The sequence below is a fragment of the Rhinatrema bivittatum genome, chromosome 1 (assembly GCF_901001135.1).
Source record: "Rhinatrema bivittatum chromosome 1, aRhiBiv1.1, whole genome shotgun sequence".
Taxonomy (NCBI): domain Eukaryota; kingdom Metazoa; phylum Chordata; class Amphibia; order Gymnophiona; family Rhinatrematidae; genus Rhinatrema; species Rhinatrema bivittatum.
In genome coordinates, this window is record NC_042615.1 from 410,014,969 (window position 1) to 410,032,377 (window position 17,409).

A 17,409-nucleotide genomic window follows, 5' to 3' on the forward strand; every position below is an offset into this window, starting at 1 on the left:
CCACCACTACCATACATTTGGTGAACACTCTGGGTGCCGCTGACAGTCCAAAGGGGAGTACCCTGTATTGGTAATGTTTCTGCTTGTAACGAAAACATAGGTACCGCCAAGAAGAGGGGTGAATTGAAATGTGAGTGTAAGCATCTTTCAGGTCGATGGAACACATCCAATCGCTGGGTTGTAATAGGGGAAGGATTGATTTCAGCGACACCATCTTGAATTTCTCCTTTACTAGAAATTTGTTGAGCTCTCTGAGATCTAAGATGGGTCGCAGGCCCCCCGACTTCTTGGGAATCAGGAAATAGGGTGAATAAAAACCCCGATTGTGGTGGATCCTGGAGAGGAGCGCAATGGTGCTTGATTGGCAAAGATTGGTTATTTCCTGTTGGAGTTGTGGATGAGTCCTCGTATTTCCCGTAGACACGAATTGGGGTAGGGTTGGTTTCGTTCGGAAGTGTAAACGATACCCCTGGCTTACAATGTCCAGAACCCATTGATCCGATGTTATGTGGTCCCACATTTGTAAACAAGATTGGATCCTCCCTGGCGGTAGTGACGGTTGTGGTAGTGGCATTAGGTTCAAAAAGACTGTGCCGGCTTGGCGGCCACAGGCTGTTGTTGGGTTTGCTGACGTTGTGCCCGTGGTTTGCCTCTACGTGGTAGTTGAGGCTGTTGATGTTGTGTTTGTTGCCTTTGATAATTAGGATAGGTTTGAGGGCGATATCCCTGGTACGACCTATATGATCGTCGTCCATAGGAGGATCTACGAGGGTACTGGTAGAAGCGCCTTGAGGTTTGGTACGTCGGATGGAACTGTAACGACTGTACTGCCAACGCTTCTTCCTTCAGCTTCCCCACCGCTTCCTGTAGTTTAGTACCGAATAGATGCTCTCCGGTGCAAGGGAGATTGGCTAGTTTTTCATGGACGTCGTCTCTTATAGAGCTTGAACGAAGCCACGCCGTCCTACGTGCTGCTATTGCAGTCGCTGAAGCTCTCGATGATGTTTCCATGCCCTCGTATACGGAACGGAGGAGGTGCCTAGAGCATTCCTCCATATCATGTAGTGTCTGGGGCATTTGTTCACGCGTTGTGGCTAGTAAGCCTTTTGTGGCTTGGATGCACTCGTACATATACTGCACCATATAAAATTGATGGTGCATAATACGTGTAGTCAGCATGGCGTTCTGATAAATTTTTCTACCCATCTCATCTAGGAGTTTGTGATCCTTATTGGGGGGGTTGGTGGCATGAAGTTTTGATTTTTTAAATCTTTGCATTGCGGATTCCACTATGACAGATTCGTGTTGCAATTGTGGAAGCGCATACGGGGTTTCCTTTTTGATGCGGAATTTTATGTCCGATTTCCGTGACACTGGTTGTATTGACTGTGGAGTCTCCCATGATTTAAGTAAAAGCCGATGTAGGAGATCATGTGGAGGAAGCGTGGTGGGTTCCCCAGGCACGTCGAATATTTTTAATAACCCAAGGGTTTCAGCCCTGGGGTCCGGTTCCTTTTGGAATTGTAATTGGAGTATATTACGCATTTTCTCCAAAAAGCGAGGGTAAGATAGGTCTTCAGGTGGCGAATAAGGCTCTTGTTGTCCTTCTGGTACGTCGGAGGGAAATCCCGTTGACGAATTGGGTGAATCAGTGATGGAGTCGTATGGTTCCGGCACGGTGGAACGTGTTGGGGAGGGTTGTGGGGTTATCCCCTCAGGCGAGGATGGTGCGTCTTCTGTTACGGTCTTCGGAGGAGGCGACTTTGGCTGTGCGTCAGTATCAGAGGGTGCTTTCCCTAACGCAAAGGATGATTCCAACGTGCTATAGAAGCCAGCCAAGGATTGCGATAATTGCCAAAAGGCATCTTTAGAAGCTTGTGGCAAATCTGGTTTTCGTTGTTTCTTAGCTGGTTCGGCCCAATGTGATCCTACGTCCGAAGGTTTTGACGGGGAAGATGCTTGGGAAGATGTCACATAAATTGGAGATTGTGTATCTCGTGATTGGGATCTCCAGGACGATCTGGAAGTGTCTGGGCTACCTTTTGTCCCGTCATGGTGTCTATGATGAGACTTCTGCCCATGTACGTGGTGTTTTGTTTTTGACTGGTGTGACTTCCGCGACTCATGATGAGAGCAAGATGACCGTCTATCTCTGGAGTCTCTTGATGAGGAACTATGTTTTCGTTTGCGAGATTGTTCCCTGAGTTGTTCTTTGCCTGACAAAGAGTATAACTCTGGTCTTCTTTCCGTCTGTTCAGAGACGAAAGCTCCCTTTGGGGATGTGAATTTTGATCTTGAGGTATGTCTATTAGACGTCTCAGATGACTTTATGGTTGAGCACCCCCTAGACTGTTCCATTGATACCTTTTGAGATGGTATTTTTGCTGGTTTCTGTTTCTCTTTGGAACTTTGGTGTCTTTGCGTTCTCTTCGGCGCCGAAGGTTTCGACTGCTCCTTTGACGACGGCTCCTGCGCCAAAGACGGTCCCAGTGTCGTAGGAGGCGCCACTGATTGAAGCGCAGTACTTGGTGGCGATGGATCCCGCGCCGTACTCGGCGCCGATGGCTGTCGCTCCGTACTCTGCGCCAATGGCTGCCGCTCCGTACTTGGCGCCGATGGCTGGCGCGCCGTACTCGGCGCCGATGGCTGCCACCCCGTTGTCGGCGCCGATGGCTGCCGCGCCGACGGGTCCCGCGCCGTACTCGGCGTCGCTGGCTTTTGCTTCATATCCGGCGTCAGATGCTTCCGCGCCGTACTCGGCGCCGTTGGCTTTTTGGTCCTTTCCCGCGCCGGTGATTGTTCCTTCGGCGCCGTGTGGGAAGACCTTTGCGCCATAGAAGATGTCTGCGGCGCATGGCACAGTGTGTCATGGCGCCGTGGTTTCCCCGGTCTATGTGACTTAGATATTTTAGTCTGCGCCTTGTCACGGCCTAAGACTTCCGGCGCCATTTTTTCTTTATTTTTTAATGGGTCTCGGCTCGAAGGGGATAGAAGTTCGGGAGTTACAGCGCCCTGTTTCCCTTGTACCTGTTTAGTCGGATCCGACACTGTTGATCGTGGGGTCGAATATTTTAGTTTCTTCACCGGTCCCGGTGATGAATGGACATCTGAGGGTTCCGAGGTACTCAAAAGCTCTTGGAGCCGATAGGCCCTTTGTCTCTTTGCCCTCGGAGACATTTTCGCACAAAATTGACAATTCGGAACGTCATGACTGCTGCCGAGGCAGCGGTAACATCAGTCATGATTGTCCGTGACCGACATCACCTTTCCACAGCAGCAGCGTTTGAAGCCCGATTTCGACATGAGGAGAGAATAGCTCCGCGTGCGATCCCGCGCGCGGAAAGAACAGACTGAGGAGAATCTGTACTTCCTGCACGGGAACCCACGCGCAGCCGCAGAGGGACAAAAAAGCTAACCTCTGCTTTGTCAAGCTCCGCCTCCCGGACCTGATTGACAGATCCCAGGACAGCATGGCTAATTCATTCCTGCTATCGACGGGAAAAAACAATTCATCCATCAACAAGGAACACTGGTGCAAATTGCTCAAGCCATACAATCTGGTACAGCCCAGTGAATTCATTACCTCAAAGCCTTTTTAAGATGAAGGCAGGCAAGGTCCTGGAAGTCTTCCTGAAAAACTTTGAAAGGACCGCCCATCAGGTTGGACAGAAGCCAAATGGACCACATATGTGGCTAACTTGCTCATGGGCAGAAGTCGAGCGGCCTTTCAAGTGGCCAACCTGGATGGAAGGGCTACCTATGTGGAAGCCAAGACTGCTATCCTAGAGAGAGCTGGGTATATGTCAGAAACATATAGGCCACAAATTCTGGTGGGGCTTCCTATAGCTCGGGGAGAGACCCCAAAATCTGTTCCATCACCTGAACGGTACTAGCTGGAAGTGGATGCAGCGGGGGCAAAAACTGGCCTCGGTGTAGCCCAACAGGCACTTCTAGAACAATTTTTAGATGGACTTGATCAGCCCATGTGGAATTCGTTATGCTGACATGCAAGGCTCACGTTGGAAAAAGCTTTAGAATTGGCAGACGCCTTCCACCAGGCATAATTAAAGCCCAGCATGGTAAGGAGATAGAAAGGCAGCCCACACAGACTCCCTGGAAAGTGTGGTTCCTCAGCAGCGTCTTTCAGAGGCAGACAGCTTGTCTTCTGTACCCAGAAACCAGGCCACAGGCCCATCCACGTGCTTAAACTGTGGCCATAGAAGCCATTTTGGTAAGGACTGCCGATTTGAGAGACCTGAAGTTATGGATGTTAACTTAGTGACCCAGTCCACACTAGAAAGTAAAATCCTAAAGGACAAAGGGAAAACTCCAAAGCAGGAAATACCATCACCCCAAAGAAAAAAGGTATCTCAGAGTGTTCAAACAACCCCAGGAATGAAACTACACATACTTTTACTTTCTGTGTATGGGGAATGGCCATCAGGAGGACTGCTGCCCATTTGGAAAGACAGAAATTGAAGAGCTCGAGGAGAACGGCTAAAGACAAAGGGAAACCCATCCCGCGGGTATGCTCTTTTTGTAAGATAGTGGATCATACCAATGAAAAGTGTCTATGATTAGAAGACATGTAAGCTGGAGGCACAAAGCAAGGAAGAGCAGGGGGCAATGGCAGAACCCCAGCATGAGAACGAGAAATTGGAAAAGGATAGGACAAACATGTTCACAAAACTTCAAATCTCTAGCTTAGGGGATATTCCTCATCAATGTCGTAAGGAATACGTGATACAGGTGGAACTGGACGAAATTCTCAACCATGTTTTGGTGGATTCAGAGTCTGGTAAGACTCTCGTTCATGAAGAACTGCTCTAAAAGGAGCACTTCTATCATAAGAGAAAAGAGACACTTAACCATGTACATGAGGACAAACAGGAATATCCAACCAGTCAGGTCCTGCTGATAACCCGGGGCAGGTCAAGCCATTATGGGAGTGGGAGTCCTTCCTGAGCTCCCATACCCAGTTATTCTGGGATGCAATTGTCCTCAGTTTATAGCCCCACAGGGAGTCAAGGTAGCCCACCTTGGAGTGGGTCTTCTGTGAGGAGGTGCTGGGAATTAGCCCAGGCACAACTGGATGCCTGGCCAGATAAGGCCGAGCTGAGGGGGGGGGGGGGGGGAATGAGAAGGAGTATATAAGAAACCCCTTCAGAACACCTTGAAGGGACCAGACTCAGCTAACTGTTCTGGTCCTCCTTAAGTCTCAAACCAGCAAGGGATTCTGGGTTAGGGTGGATCCCAGCAGCCTGGAATAAAAGACCAGAGCCCAGAGGTATGAAGAGGGCCCAAGAGGAAGACAGAAGCCTTGAGAAAGTAACCATAACTGGATTATGTCATGGCTCATGCTGTGTCTGCAAAGTACTGTACCAGCAGAGGGATCTCAGCTCCAATATCTGTATGTAGGAGGAGAGTTTTAGCAGGTACATGACGGTGAGGGACTTTGCATCCTTGGCGAGGGATTACCTTCCAAACATTTCTTTGCGTATCTACAAGCGCGCCATTATCTCCAAACATTTCAATGGACTGCGGAGACCTACCGCCTGGAATCAATCTTTGCCCAGCGACTTTTTGATGTTACTCTAAAACAAAAATCCGTCAAGGGATGGTGTGAGCTGGGCAAGGCATATCGCTCTTCTCAACACATCACCTCAATAGCACAGTACTGGGCGGAGGCGTGGGCAACAGGCATCTCCAATGCCTACATGCTTTCCTGTTTTAAGTCCATGTCCAAAAGTCTGCCTGATCTATCCCTCCAAGAACTTCAATTTAAGATTCTACACCACATTATTTGTGATGATGCTCGTCGTTACCATATGAGGCGGTTACAGTCACCCCTCTGTATAAAAAGTAAACAGGAGAGAGGTACTCTGGTTCATCGGCTGTTACCTGTGCCAGTCTAACAGTGTTTTGGAACGGGGTGCTTGCAGTAGTTGCTCAGTGTACAGGCTCTACTCTCGGCCGGACAGGCAAGCTTCTATTGTCAGGACTGCGGGGAGCTCTTTCCACTTATCAACTACCACTCGACAAGTTTGGCCATACCGCCGTGTTACTGGCGTGTCACACAATTTTAGCTGACTGAATAACACCAGACACCACCCTCGTTACGGGCCTGGTATTACCGGCTTGCTTCTTCAATGCAAATGGAGCGCTTGGCCTCCCTGGGCAGCATATGAGTGCTGGACAAGGTGTACAGAAGTTTCTGGACTATTTGTTTTACACTGTTGCCCCCAGACATTCAATCCACCCTACTAGCTGCTGGATATCACCCTTCTTGGAAGTGATTATTTCCTGCCTTGCTGCAGAGAGTAGAGTCATCTAGTGCAGTGCGAACAGTGCAGGACTGGATTGCAGGGGTATTGAACTGTACTGTGGCTTGCTGATATTTGGTCTTCATCAGGAATTTGAACAGCTGGTATTTGCGGTGTGCTAACTCCTAGGGGTGGGGGGATAGGATGATTGTGGTAATGCATGTTGTACAGTGTGAGTGGCATGTAGGAGTGTCTGTTGTGTATTCTGCTTGGTTGTTAGGGTTCAATGGTTATGGTTCAATGGAATTCTAAAAGGAAACTCGCGGGATGACATTGGTTGTGGTTCACAGTGGAGCATGCCCCTTGGTGTTTATTCTATTGCTACTAAGTTAAACTGTTTAGAACTCCTCTGTGTGTTTATTGCTGTTGAACTGCTTGTTTTCGCCAATAAAAATGATTTTGATTAAAAAAAAAAAAAGATTCATCAGCATCAAACCCTCATAATACAGAGTCCATTAGTGAGAGTAATAATGTCTCAGTTGAACGATGTTTTCTAAATCCAAATTGATTTGGGAAGATAATATCTTGGTCTTCCAAATGATTTACAAGTTGGTATAACACTGCTGTTTCAAGTACTTTTGAGAGAAAGGACAGGTTGGATATTGGCCAATAGTTGTCCCAATCATTGATTCTACCATTTTAATTTTTTTAGGATCGGCTTTATCACAGCTTGTTTTAACCCATGTGGAACAATTCCTTCTGAGAGAGAATGATTACACTATGTACTTGTTTCAAGGAACTAGCTGGGATTGGGTCATGTGGGTGAATACAGGATTAATTTTAGCAATGATTTGATTGATTTCAAGATTACTCTGTTGATCGTTGACAACTTAACCAGGCCACATGTATCTTCAGGTGCTTTTGTGAAGAACTGATAGGGAATTGAGTTTTCAACCTATTGATTTTGACTAGAAACAACGTCACATATTCAGGAGATTGCCATTTCCGCCATTGTTTCTCTAATTTTCTGAGGTTCTGTTTCGTGCGTCTTAAATCATCATTATACCAGGGCTTCTTATTTATGATATTTTAGATTCTGGTGTAATATTTGTGGTATTCCTTTTCAGAGATAGGGTTGTTACTGTTAGAGTGTTGGCAGATAGTACTGAGTTGATATGGGAGGAGCATGCCGACACAAAACATGTTACAATAGGTGTAATGCCATATGAATTCCAAGCTGCAAAGTTTTCTTGTTGGCATCACAACAGTGCATGTAACTATCACAACAACATGTATATTAATTTTATCTCAGAATGTTATTTTTCATGTAAAATCTGTTATAAATGCATAATTTAAAATTGTGTATGGGAAGCTGTTGGGAGGGGGCACCAGGCTGTAAGGTTTGTCTAGGGCGCCTAACACCCTTGCACTGGTCCTGTATATACCCTGGAAAAAAAGGAGGTGCAGGGGAGATATGATACAGACCTTCAGATACCTGAAGTACAAACTTCAGACCTTTTCTGTTGGAAAGGAAACAGTAGAAATAGGAGTCACATAATGAAACTCCAAAGGGGATGACTCAGAACCAACATCAGTAAATATTTCTTCACAGACAGAGTGGTGGATGCCTGGAATGCCCTCCCAGAAGGGGTAGTGAAGATAAGAAAGTTTAATGAATTCAAAAGGGCAAGGGACAAACACTGCAGATCCCTTAAGGCTTGAAGAAAGGATGGTGAACATTTCTGCACAGAACCGCAGTTGCTACCCTTAATGGAATGCATGGGGGTAACCTTCATGGAGTGGCAGTTACTACCATAAACAAATTGTTGGGCAGACTGAATGGACCATTTGGTCTTTATCTGCTTTCGTTACTATGTTGCTAAGTATGGATTGAACAAGATACAAATGTACCATCTGCCAGATTGTTCATTTGCTGTGGAAGATATGCCCCCTTAAATTAGGGTTGCCAACTGATGGATTTCTTCTATACTGTAGGATTTTTGCTTTCATGACTGAAAGCTAAAAGGAGGGCTAAATTGTCCGGATTTTAGTCCTCCAAGATTTCTTATTTTTTATCTGCTGTGGTGTTTTTCTCCCAGTTGATAGGAGAGGAGGTGACGGAATTATCTGGTCTTCCCCAGCTAAAGGGAGCTTCATATTAGGACTGGAGGGGGGGCGCGGGTAGCAGGGTAGGCCGTTTCCACATTCTCTTTGCTTTGAGTGCCCCAGGCTTCTTTTTGGTTGCTGCAGACATGCATTGGCTGCTGGTGCATTTGACTGTCCACCATCAACCAAAGGAAAAGGGGGGGGGCCCTCAGCACCATCAGAACAGGGCAATACGAAAAAAAAAAAAGGTCTAGCAAGGCCGTTGACTTGAAGAAAAGAATAAGCCCGACAGGACTGTCGATGGACCCTGTCCGGCTGGTGGCTCGAAGAAGAAGAGAGGCCTGATGTCACTTTTGGCCAGAACAAAGAAAAAGGCCCTGCAGAGACATCGGTGAACTCCCATCTCACCAATGACCTGAAGAAGAGGAAAGGCCCTACAAACGCATCAGCCCGAAACAAAGGACAAGCCTCCTCGGATTGCAGCACATGACAGGCCTATAGGCGCTCCCCATCCTGCCGGCGACCTAAGAAGAAAAGAGGCCTGGCTAAAAGAAAGAGCAAGTTTGCTTACTGTAAACAGTGTTTCCATAGATAACATGATGAACTAGCCATGCTGTAAGGGTGATGTCCACGGCAACCTCTAGGTGGAGCTTCCTCAGGAAAATGCACAGAGTTTTAACACTGTGCGGTTCCCTTCCCGCGCAAATCAGGACCCCCTCCTCCTCAGTCTGTTTATATCTAAACTGTTATTGCAAGGTGGAGCATCAGAAGACTATCTAGGGAGGAGGGCGGGTTGCATGGCTAGTTCATCCTGCTATCTACGGAAACATCGTAGATAGCAGGCTGAACTAGCCATGCTGTATGGGCGTCCCAAGCCCCTGGGTTGTGGAATGTAGCAGTCTTTTCATGGGAGACCAGAAAAACACAACCCAGATCTTAAAGTAGACAGTCTCATTTCTTGAAGGAGTTAGATAAGACTGCAGAACCCACTGCTACGTCTGAGGATGTGTGTTGGTCTAGGCAGTAGTGGGAAGTGAAAGTACAAATAGAGGACCAGGTTAGCTGCTTTGCAAAATGTCCACTATCGGTACATTTTTTAGGTGGGCCACGGAGGTTGCTAGCGCTCTGACCTGGTGCGCATGTACTTTACTTGTTATCGATGAAGAACTCTTTGTGTGACAAAAGTGAATACGCTGCACCAGCCAGCTTGCTATGGTCCTCTTGGAGACTGGTTGGCCAGGAGCATTGGGATTAAAGGAGAGAAAGAGCTGTTATGGTCTGGAAGGAGCTTGGGTTCTCTGCTTGTAGTATGCTAGGGCTCTTTTACAGTCCAATGTATGAAGAAGTCGCTCCCTTTCATTGTGGTGGGGTTTTGGGTGAAACGTGGTCAAGGTTACTGTTTGATTAAGGTGAAAAGCTGACACCATCTTGGGGAGGAAGGAAGGGTGTGGGCAAGAGTAACTTTGTCATGGAAAAATTCCAAGTATGGTGAATAGTGAACTAGTGCTTGCAGTTCGCTGACTCGTCTGGCAGAAGTGACCACTACCAGAAAAATCACCTTCCAAGTGAGGTATTTTACATGGCAGATGTTCAGACTCTAAGCGGGGTTCCATTAGCCATTGTAAGACGATAGTAAGGTCCCAACGTATTGGCAGTTTAGTGACCGGTGGACACAACCGAAGCATGCCCCGCATGAAACGGGAGACTAGTAGATGGTTGGAGATAAGTAGCCCATTCTGAGGATGATGAAAAGTAGCAATGGCACTGATGTGTACTCTGACCGATGTCGTAACTAGTCCAGATTGGTAGAGAGTGTGAAGGTACTCCAAGAGAAGTGGAGGAGTACAGGAGAATGGGTTGATGTCATTTAACGAACACCATTTAGAGTACTGAAGCCATTTTCCTTTGTAATTGTTTCTGGTGGAAGATTTCCTGGAAGAAATGAGTATATTTATTTATTTGTAGGTTTTTATATACCGAGGTTTGGCACAGGCCTTCACTCCGCTTTACAGTTAAAACATTTTACAGTAAATAATGGTAGTAACATTGAAGAACAGTAACTAATCATTTGAAATTTGTACATTAAAATCTAAACATAAAAATATAGTGGTATTTCAATTGAAGAATTAACAACATATTTAGCCGTAGAGAGTATATCCTCAACATTGGAAGGGAAATGAATGTGGGTCAATACTGTCCTCTCAATCTCCACGCTGTGAGGTGTAGGGAGATGTGCATTGGATGGAGTAATGTTCCATGCTCTTGAGTGAGCAGTATTGGGCTGTCCCCCAGGGGACTGGGTGGGGCAATGGAAAGTCATATTAGATAAACGTACCAGGGTTGTCTCAGCCATGCCGGAGCGATGAGTATCAGGTCTGCTACATCTTGGATACACTTCTGAACAGTCAGGGAGACAGGGAAATCGGCAGATAAGTGTAGAATAGGCCATCCTTCCACGGAATGAGGAATGCATCTTGTGCATACCTCTGTGCATTGGGGTAGATGGAGCAGAAGGTCGGGACTTGGCGGTTGTTTTCCATTGCAAATAGGTCCATGATTGGGGAAGCCCCACTTATAAAAGATGTAGAGGCTACAGCCCGGTTCAGAGACCATTCGTGTGGATGGAATACTCTGCTTAGACGATCCGCCGTGACATTGTCCAAGCCTGGGAGGTAGGTGGCTTGGAGGGAAACATTGGACGCTTCTGCCCATCTGAGAATCCATATTGCTTCTTGGCAGAGAATCCAGGAACCGGACCCTCCTTCTTTGTTTATGTAGAACACGGCGACTTGGTTGTCGGTGTAAATCATTAGACGTTTTCCTTCGATTTGGGGGGACAAGGTCAGCAGGGTGTTCCAGATCGCCCGGAATTCCAGCAAGTTTATTTGACAGCGGGACTCCTCCGGGGACCATAGGCCTTGAGTCTTTGAGATCGCCCAGGTGGGCTCCCCAGCCCACACTGGAAGCATCAGTGGTGAGTACTATTTGATGTGGAAGGGAACGAAAGAGTGTTCCTCTGGTGAGGTTTCGATGGGGATAGCCACCAATGAATGTCCTTGGTCATAGCCGCTGTTATGGACATCTTTGTTGTGATCGGCTGCAGAAATTGAGACCACTGGCGCTTGAGGCCCCACTGTAAGTGGTGCATGTGCAGTCTCATGTGGGGCACTACGTGAATGGCAGCCACCATTTGGCCCAGGAGGGTGAGGATTTGTCATACAGGGGATTGACGACAGGGGAGCAGGTTTTGGGCCAGAGAGAGGATGGTGCGGGCTCTGTCTTGTGGAAGATAGGCACGTCCCTTTACGGTATTGATCTGTGCCCCAATGAATTGGAGCAATTGGGTGGGCTGGAGGTGGGATTTTTCGTAATTGATGAGAAACCCCAGGTTGCACAGGCAATCGATAGTATGATGAGTATACATAATCAGGGTGTCCACATTCGAGGCTACTAGAAGCCAGTCATCCACGTAGGGGAAGAGTTGGATACCCTTTCATCGAAGATGAGCCATTCCCACCACTAAACATTTGGTGAAAACCCTCGGGGCTGAAGAGAGACCAAAAGGGAGTACCCTTGTATTGGTAGTGCCTCCCCAGTGTTTTTGAAACATAGGTAATGCCAAGAGGAACAGTGCATTGGTATATGAGAGTAGGCATCCTTCAGGCGATTGAGCACATCCATCGCTGGGTTGTAGTAGGGGACAGATGAACCTCAGAGAGGTCATTTTGAACTTTTCTCTCTAAAGGTATCTGTTGAGGGCTCACAGGTCTAGAATCGACCGGAGTCCCCCTAATTTTTTGGGAATGAGGAAGTATTTGGAGTAAAACCCGTGACCCTCTTTGTGGCGCAGTATTACTTGGATGGTTCGGTAATGCAGGAGTTGATATTTCCATCTCCAAGAGTGATGTTTCGGTGAACTTCTTCCGAAGAGAGGTTAAATGTGGAAGTTGGGGAGAGCTCTTGAAGTTTAAATGGTACCCTTCCCGAATTATGTCTAGAACCCAACAATCAGTTGTTATCTGTTCCCAGGCAGTGTAGAATTGGGACAGTCGGCCCCCTTTGTAATTCGGTTAGAGAGTGGCTTGGCAAAATTAAAAAATTTTGGGTTGTTTTTTGTGAGGCAGTCGATATCTGTCTACGCCGCCGTGCTTGACGAGGGCGTGCACGAGGGGGCTGTGGATAAGCTTGAGGCCTCGGTTGTGTATACGGCTGGGGACGGTATGGCATGTATTGCCTGAATTGCCTCCTATGGAATGACGGTCTACGATACGAGGGGTAGAACCTCCTAGCTGCTGACTGCTGATCGCTGAGTGAAGTCAAGGAGAGAAACAGTTTCTCTGAATTTCTTGCCAAATAAGTTGTCACCTTGGCACGGTAAGTCAGCAAGTTTTTTATGTACATCCTCATGTATGGCACTGGCTCTCAACCATGCCATCCAACGTGCTCCGATGGCTGCGGCCAAAGTGCAGGCTGACGTCACGAAAGCCTCGTAAATGGTCCTGAGTAGATGGCGCAAGCCCTCCTCCATATCGAGGAATGGTTGGGGCAAAGAAACCTGAGCCGAAGCAGAGAGGCAAGTGGGTTTTAAGGCTTATAGGCATTCATAGAGGTATTGTGTGATATAGAACTGGTGATGTTGAATCTTTGAGGACATCATTGCGGCGTGGTAGGTCTTTCGTCCAAAGTCATCAAGGAATCTATTGAATTTACCTGGAGGCACGAGGGAGAGCAGGAGGGATTTCTTTGCCTTTTGCATAGCTGACTCAACCATAGAAACATAGAAATGACGGCAGAAGAAGACCAAACGGCCCATCCAGTCTGCCCAGCAAGCTTTGCACTTTTTTTTTCTCATACTTATCTGTTTCTCTTGGCTCTTAGTAACCTTTTGCTTCTATTTCCCTTCCACCCCCACCATTAATGTAGAGAGCAGTGTTGGAACTGCATCTAAGTGAAATATCTAGCTTAGTTAGGGGTAGTAACCGCCGCAATAAGCAAGCTACACCCATGCTTATTTGTTTATCCAGACTATGTAATTCAGTCCTTGTTGGTTGTTGTCTGTATATAGATCCACTTTTCTTCATTCCCCCTGCCGTTGAAGCAGAGAGCTGTGCTGGATGTGTGTGAAGTATCGGTCTTTCTCCCCTGCCATTGAAGCAGAGAGCTATGCTGGATATGCGTGAAGTATCGGTCTTTCTCCCCTGCCACTGAAGCAGAGAGCTATGCTGGATATGCGTGAAGTATCGGTCTTTCTCCCCTGCCATTGAAGCAGAGAGCTATGCTGGATATGCGAGAAGTATCGGTCTTTCTCCCCTGCCGTTGAAGCAGGAAGAGTGGTCGAAGATATGGCAGCTGAGATTCAATGCCAAGAAGTGCAGAGTCATGCATATGGGGAAAGAAGCACATATGCATATGGGGAGAGAACCACTATAGAAGTGTGCGGTAATTGAATCATGGAATAAACTGTTGAGTTCCTCATTCGAAATTTCAAATCAGTTTTGCGGGAAGCAGGTAGACTAGAGAAAGGAGACTCCCAGGTCTTATGCAGGACTGTATCTAGAATTGAGTGTGGTGGAAGCGCTGTCGATTCAGGAGGGGTGTCAAAAATTCTTAAGATCCCTAGTACGTCCATTCTAGAGTCAAGGTTCTTCTCCGTTATACATGTTATATTATATATATATACATGATATATATATAATATATATATATAATATACATGTTATTTTAAATGATATTTTTACCTCAGAAGAGTGTACTTTGAATATCCTTTTTTATGTAATATCCAATATAATTGCATCATTTCTAATTGTGTGTGGAAAGGGCCATGAGGGGGTGCAGGGGGTTCAAGGCTGCAAGTTTCACCTAGGGTGCTTACTATTTTGCAACGTTTCTGATCGGAAGTCACACACAGAAAAGCGCATATGGAGAGAAAGAGACCATAGCAGTGCCTGGAGCCACATACAGGTAGAGAGAGGAAACTGAGACAGCAGGAGACTGGGAGCTGGGAGGGAGATCAGAGATTTATTCTCCAATGTGTTGTGCCTAGCAGTCTGACTGTGTTTCCTGTCTTGTGATAAGAAAAATGCCAACTGCCTACCATGGTACAGGGAGCACCTCGAAGAGGGTCCAAAAGAATATAGATTTATACCCTAGACACAACACCGGAAAAATCTCACTCTTTGGCCTTCAATCTCACTCACTGGGATGGACCACCCTTGGCATTTCTGGAGATGGTTTAGTGTGCGGGCTGGGATCAGCCTTACCTGCACTCACAACTCTTCCTAATGGGCTTTTTTGTTTTCTTCTCCCACCACTGAGAAGTGACCATGGGAGTGAGGAGAAGCCTTCACCACCTTGGGAGAGCATAGACTTGACCTTTGTAAATGATTAATAAATAATAAAGCCATCTCCTGAAGGCTGCTTAAACATTGAAATGCATACTAACAGTAGACTAAACTATTTTTAAAAAATTTTGTTAGCATGGTTTTACTATTATGATGTTTTATATTTCTTGATTTTGTTTGATGCCTTATGAAGAATAGACAGATTACTGTTTTTCCATTGTTGCCCTCTATAACAAGTTTGGCTTGTTGCAGTTTCTAGTTCAGTTTTTGTTTGCACATTTCTATTTTTAGTTATGGTCTCTTTATTCTGAATTTTATGACTGTCTGTCTGTGTTCTGCATGTGTGAGGGGTGGCCAACTGTCATCTTGCAAGTTGCATACACTGATTATGAAACCAATGAATCTCCTGGAGAGTAGGGGTGCCGAGAAGGGGTGGGAATGAGAAAGGAAGGGGGTAGCTGTAGGTTATGGAAGGGCTGACAGCAAGCAATAACTTTACAAAATGATACATTAGTGCTAGGGCAGAGGGGGCACTCACCGAGTGAGTACATGGGCAGCAGTATAACAGCAGAATGTGAGTGCGTGTGTATGTCTGAGAGGGTGAGTGTGTGTATGTATGTGTGAGTCTTTCTATCTTTGAGGGTGTGTGAATTTTTGTTCTGAGAGGCTGTGTACATGTGTCTGAGAGGGTGTGTGTGTGCTTGTATGCGAACCTTTGTGTCTGAGATGATGTGTGAGTGTCTGTGAGACTCTTTGTGTCTGAGTGAGTGTGTGTGTGTGTGAGAGAGAGAGTCTTTGTGCGTGAGAGGATGTGTGTGTATGTCTTTGTGTCCGAGAGAGTGTGTGTGAGTTTTTATGTCCAAGAGGGTGTGTGTGTGAGTGTGTCTGAAAGGCTGTCTATATGTGAGTGTTTGTGTCTGAGAGGGTGTTTCTATGTGTGTCAGTGTCTTTGTATCTGAGAGGGTGAGTGTGTGTATCTGTGAGTCTTTGGACCTGGTGGAGAGAGAGAGAAGCTTGGCCTTTTCTTTCAGGAGTGAGGACATTCTCCCCCTACCTCTCCCACCCACAACCTCGCCTGGTAAAAATAACAGTGGCACCCTATGTCTGGTGAATTCTGGTTTTATGACTTTCAATGTGTGAGTGGTTGGCCATTTCTGCTATACTTCATGACCTAGACACTAGGTCACACTCCTTAGTAGGGATCCCAGTGGCGCCCTTACACAGTAATAGTCATGTGTGGAAGTGGCTCGACACTATCGGTGCACATTTTACTTAGTGCATCCAAGTGTTCTGAATTTTCACAGTGGAAAGTTGGCAACCCTACCATAAATACAAGAATCTCATTCTTGTGAGTTCATGAATTTTTTTTTAAACTGGAAGGTGCTTGAAAGATCCAGAAGCCTAAGGGTCTTGAAAGAATTCTCTTTCCTCTCTAGCAGAAAGGACCCAAGGAGAATGGAATGTTTAGCTTCCTCACAAATTCCAACTGTGCCCTTGTGGAACAGGGAGTTACTTTTTCCAGTCATGATAATATACATAGTTTTGAAAATGCAAAACTGTAAGTGTTGTTGCCTTCCATGTCTAACCCACTCCATAAATGCCTCCACGAAAATGTGGATAAAAATAGGCATAGTGTTTATCAGCACACATTCTTGTACCGCATATAAGGTATGCAAGTTTCCAAAAGCTCTTTTACCTGGCATTTGAAAACAAGCCTCCCCATAATAAAAAGATAAACAGACAGAATTGGTAGGCTATGTCACCCAAATCAGATGCCTCTCTTTATTTATCTGATTTGTGATACAGTTTTCCAAACAATCCCATGCATGTGCAATAAACAAAATAATATATCATCCCTCCTAATCCTCCCTCCTTTGCATATTTTACAAAATATTACCGAGTGAAGATGGAGTGCCTGTGAACAGTTCGCAAATAAACCAGTGTCTGGCTTTATTATATCCATACCAAATGCATTTCAGAATGTGTCCTACCTATTTCAATTCTAAGAAATTTAACTACAACTACCACAATGCACTAAGATGGCCGTTCAAAAACCAAGTATGTCGAAAAGTATCTTTCCATAAAGTGGGCCACCTAGCAGCTCTGAGCTAAACAAAAGCACACTTCCACACAGAAGCAAACTCCAGACGTCATTTCATTTGCAAGAGAAAGAAACACAAGTTTCAAGTGCTTCTTGCTGCTGCATAAAGGAAAGGATTCGTTTTACCGTGTGTTCTCTTCGAATCAGTCACTTAAGGTTAAGATAAAGGCTACTTGGAAACCGGTCCCAGCACTGCCGCCGCGCTTCTCTTCTAGCGCTGGGTCCACAATATTAAGTAGTCACACTTTAGTCATTCATCTGCCCGCGGGAATGTGAAAGTTCTGCAACTTTTCTCCTGAGACGCAGAGAGAAGCCAACACAACTCCCCAATGTTTACCGTTTCCTAGTACCGCGGACTTCTGGGATCTTTCCTGGTGCAGCCCTAATTATACTGGTAGCTATGGATACCAAGAGCGCGAATGATGGCGCCAAAGCTGTGCGATTGCTGAAAAGACCCGGTGTATGACATCATCTTTTTCGCCTCATTTTTTCTCCTCCCCATGGTAGCCCTCAGATTGGAGGCTATTATATGTATTACTAATTTTTTTGCGAGAAGTAACTGTCAGTTAGCGTCTGTGATTTTTCTTTGACTGTGCTT

The 17,409-nt window shown here is 46.1% G+C and overlaps 1 protein-coding gene across 1 annotated transcript in view; it reads right to left on the reverse strand.

Moving 5' to 3' along the window:
* The window catches only part of DNAH6 (dynein axonemal heavy chain 6), a 3,261,518-nt gene extending 3,244,347 nt beyond the window's left edge, over positions 1-17,171 (reverse strand). Inside the window, 1 exon segment of the mRNA XM_029602297.1 lies at positions 16,938-17,171. The gene's annotated coding sequence lies outside the window, so the exon portion shown is untranslated.
* Between the last annotated feature and the right edge of the window lie 238 nt (positions 17,172-17,409).